Source organism: Nelumbo lutea, chromosome 1 (genome assembly GCF_056320005.1).
Source record: "Nelumbo lutea isolate HS-2025 chromosome 1, American lotus-T2T, whole genome shotgun sequence".
NCBI lineage: Eukaryota > Viridiplantae > Streptophyta > Magnoliopsida > Proteales > Nelumbonaceae > Nelumbo > Nelumbo lutea.
The window spans coordinates 76,575,374-76,579,864 of record NC_142684.1 but is presented as its reverse complement, the minus strand read 5'-3'; the positions used below and the strand labels follow the sequence as shown (position 1 = coordinate 76,579,864).

The window sequence follows — 4,491 nt, the reverse complement described above, 5'->3', positions numbered from 1 at the left end:
AGAAATTAGAGAGCCAGAATACACTTGATGGAGGATGATTTGCCTCGACTTCATAGCATGGGTACACGTGTGCGTGACCTTACTCAAACGGTGACTCAGCATAACAGGTGCAGTTGTAACTCGGAGGGAAGGTCCCATCGAGTTTAGCTCGACAATTCGGCAAAATAGACTACTCGTCGAGACCCGCCTGGCTTGCACCACCACCCCTGGGGACTAAGGCACCCCGAGTTACCTTCGAGCTCGGGGCCCCCTGACCTTTCCTAATACCCGAGTTCCTCCCGGTGGATCTCGGGCCACTTCTTGATAGGAATACACAGATCCGCCTATAGCTCGGCTTAGCTTGCCCCAGGCAGCTCGCCACTTACGAGATAGCCCGGCATAGGGTACCTCGCAGAATGATGGTTTGGAATATCGCAGGAAGACCTGCCCGACCACCGTACCCGACAAATCTGGAAGCAGCAGCCATATCCCTCGTCAGGCAATGTTGTGCCTGCCATCTTCAGAAGGTGCTTTACACCTGACAGGCACGTACCCTGCAACGACGGCCCTGTGCGTGCCACCTCGGCCTCGCTAGTGACGGCTGCGGCAGGCTGATAGTTGCGGTTATACCTACCTTGTTAGAGGCCAGTGGGCCGGATGTAACGGATTTCTACTACAAGCAGGTTAATATCAAGGAAGACAGGTATGATCAGGATCATCTTCTACACTCTCGCTATCTACACTCTTAGCCTTCATCTTCTCCTTGTTTCTCCTATAGAGTACTAACTTAAGCATCGGAGTGTTCCCACCGAGTAAACCCCTCGAAGATTCTTCTTCTTCTCCATCTCAGGTATCTTCCAAGAGCCACGTGAGTGCCAACTCAGAGTGATTGGATCGCGCTACATCATTTGGCGTCGTCTGTGGGAATCGCTTCGAAAAGCCTTTCTCTAAACTTTCACATCTCTTTACTGTTTAAAAACTCAACACTCATGGCTTCCTCTAGTAAAATCGGATGAAGCACGGAGATGAATAACTCCAGGGAACAACCCTAGTTTCCCATTTTCTGCATCAGACAGTTCATCGTCCCCCTCTCAGCGGACGGGATCCCTAGTTTGAACGTGCTTATTATAGGGGCACCCGTCGTCGCTCCGCTCCCTACTACAATCGGAGCAACCTTCACTAAACCCTCGGTTGTGCCCCCGGCGGCCTACCTGAACCAACTAGAAGACTTGATGCAGTGCATGTGGGCCATGCAGGCTCAAATGCAACAGTTCCAACAATTTCAGCTCTACTAGCAACATATGTTGCACCATGTCTCCCAGTACTAGTATCAGCAGAAATTTCCCCAGCTACCTCAATTTCAACTTCAGCAACCGCAGCTCCCTCCTTGGCACCCAGCCTTGCAGCGAGCTAGGTCTCGCCGTCAGGAGGAGCACCTTTCTCGCCAAGGAGAGACCCCCCAAAACCCTCCAAGGAGCCAGGCCTCCTACCGCGGCAGACAAGAAAGACCGACCACTCCGGCCTCACCACGGGCAGTCAGGTCGGAAGGACCTCAGCTCGCCATGTCCACATCGCCTCAGCCCTCCAAGCCCGATACTCCATTCTTAGAGAACCATTTCGAGATTCTGGCCGCAGGCTCTAAGCAGGATTCTTCTGTTCGTAGTCATCACCAGCGGCCCGAGCTACTTCCTGCGCACACCATCCCGGACAATACAGAGGTGAGCAGTACAAATGCCGAGCCCGCCAAGAAGCAGAGACGCACCGCCGAGCTCGCCGGTCTGCCACCCATGACCTGTCCGAACTTGGAGGCAAAGAAGAATTAAGCTCGGGTGAAGTTAAGCCTCCCATCCTTTTAGTTCAATCCCCCTATATCTCCCAAACTCCTAGCAATTCCAATGCATAAGGACTTCAAGCTCCCCCTTCTTGACAAGTATGATGGGTCGTTTGACCCAAATGACCACGTAGACGCCTTTCAGTCATAGATGCACCTGGCGAGAGCCAGTGAGTCATGCATGTGCGTAGCCTTCTCCACCACTTTCAGAGGAGTGGCCCGCACGTGGTATCGGAACCTGGCACCCGAATCGATAAGAAGTTGGGTGCAATTCGCACAGGCCTTCGCGTCCCACTTCGTCACCAACAAACGATGCCCGCAAACTGAGGAAAGCCTTCTCAGCATAGTCCAGAGAGAGGGAGAGTCCATCCGGGATTATATCAAACGGTTCAATGATGCGTGCATGCAAATACCGCGCCTGGATCCTGTCGTGCGCCTTGCAGCAGCCAAGAAAGGCGTAACACATAAAGAGTTCAAATGGCACATGGTCGTCAACCAACCAGCGACCATAACCAAATTTCTTAAGCTTGCGGACATGTTCATAGCCATCGAAGAGGAGATCAACCAGAAGGGTGAGGGCACGCCCAAAAAGAGGAAGAGGGAAGGAGAGCCTTCTAGCCAAGGGGATAGCTGAAAGAAAAAGGATGTGGCTCGGGGGGTAAAGCTGGGTCAGTCGTTCCGAGCTGCTATAGCGGACCGAATTGATTACACCCCATTGAACGCGAAGTGGGCCAAAATCTTGATGGCGATCAAGGACGCCCCGTATGTGAAGTGGCCACCTCGTTTGAGGGGAAATCCCAATGAGAGAAATAAGAATTTGTACTGTATTTTTCACAGAGATCACAGTCATAGCACCGAAAATTGTAAAAACCTCTGCGACGAGATTGAGGAGCTCATCCATCGTGGATATTTAAAGAACTTTGTACAAAATAATAATAGTAATAATAAAGCATGTCAGCAAGGGGAACACGGTAAGGATGCTCTCGAGTCCAGCAGTAGGCCGGTCGAACAGCCACAGAGGCAGCCTCTAGAAGAGAGTCCGGTTCGGGGGACCATCCACATGATAGTGGGAGGTTCGATTGTTGCGGGTTGTACTTCAGTAACAGCTCGGACGTCAGTTCATGAGGCCGCCCGGGAAGAACAGAATCCTCCAAAGCGACTGAGGACTGAAGAGCCAATTTTCTTCACAGAAGATGATGCCCGAGGGGTCCACTACCCCCACGATGACGCACTCGTAATAAAGCTGAGAATCAACGACTTTGAGGTTAGGCGCGTACTCGTTGACTCGGGCAGCTCGACCGACATCCTCTTCAAAGTTGCGTTCGACCGACTTTAGTTGTGGAGAAGCGACCTGAAACCTGCAAACACTCCTTTGGTGGGCTTCAATGGAGAAGAAGTCCGGCCCCTTGGGAAAATAACAGTACTTGTGGAACTCGGCACATGGCCTTGCGTAGTCAGATTCAAACACAACTTCCTGGTGGTTGCGACCCCCTCCCCATACAATGCCATAATAGGTCGGCCGATCACCCATGTCCGAAGGGCGGTGGTTTCCACCTATCATTTGGCTATGAAGTTCTCAACAGACTTCGGTGTGGGGGTAGCGTGAGGCGACCAACTCGAGTCCCGCAAGTGCTATGTTGCCGCCCTAAAGGGAAAGACCAAGGTGGCCGACGACCTTGAACTGGAGCGGCCTACGGAGCAAGGCGAAGAACGAGTCGCGCCCATGGAAGAAACAGTCGCAGTCCCGACTTCATTAGCCGACCCAGCTCGGACGCTTCAGATCGGTGCCTCCGTCCAAGAACCTCTACGATCCGAACTGGTAAGCTTCTTACTTCAAAATTTAGATATTTTTGCATGGTCCGCGGCAAAGATGCTCAGTATAGACCCTGAACTTATAACTCACAAGCTCAATACTGATCTTGTAGTTGGGCCCGTTAGATAGAAGAAACGCAACCTAGCCTCGGAGCGGTGGAAAGCGATCGATGAGGAGGTCGCAAAGCTCCTCGCAGCCAACTTCATAAGAGAAGTCCATTACCCGAGCTGGGTAGCCAACCCCGTTCTGGTAAAGAAGGCTAACGACAAGTGGCACATGTGCGTCGACTACACCGACCTAAATCGAGCTTGCCCAAAAGACTATTTCCCGCTCCTCATAATTGACTGTTTGGTGGACGCTACCTCAGGGCACGAGTTGCTAGATTTCTTAGACGCCTATTTGGGCTATAACCAAATCAAGATGGACCTGGAGGACGAAGAAAAGACCACCTTCATCATAGAGTTCGGTCTATACTACTACAAGGTTATGTCCTTCGGGTTGAAAAACGTAGGGGCGACCTTTCAAAGGCTTGTAAACAAATTATTCGTGCCATTAATTGGTAGAAAAGTAGAATGTTATGTAGATAACATGGTCGTCAAAACCCAATTTTCACATGAATTAATACAAGACTTGCATTCTATTTTTGAAATTTTGTGTAAGTTTAATATGAGACTGAACCCAAACAAGTGTGTATTCAATGTGACATCAGGCAAGTTCCTAGGATACATCGTTAACTGGCGCGGCATTGAGGCCAACCCAGACAAAATTAAGGCCATCTTAGATATGAGACCACCCCGGAAGTTGAAGGAGGTTTAGAGGTTGAATGGCCACATAGCCACCCTGAGCCGCTTCATGTCCAAATCAGCAG

At 50.9% G+C, this 4,491-nt stretch overlaps 1 long non-coding RNA gene across 1 annotated transcript; it reads left to right on the top strand.

The window, feature by feature from the left end:
* The first annotated feature begins 2,269 nt into the window (after positions 1–2,269).
* On the top strand, positions 2,270–4,267 carry LOC148875475 (uncharacterized). Its single transcript, XR_016105037.1, has 2 exons — positions 2,270–3,629; positions 3,736–4,267. It is a non-coding gene; the product is annotated as an uncharacterized LOC148875475 (long non-coding RNA).
* Positions 4,268–4,491: the final 224 nt, after the last annotated feature.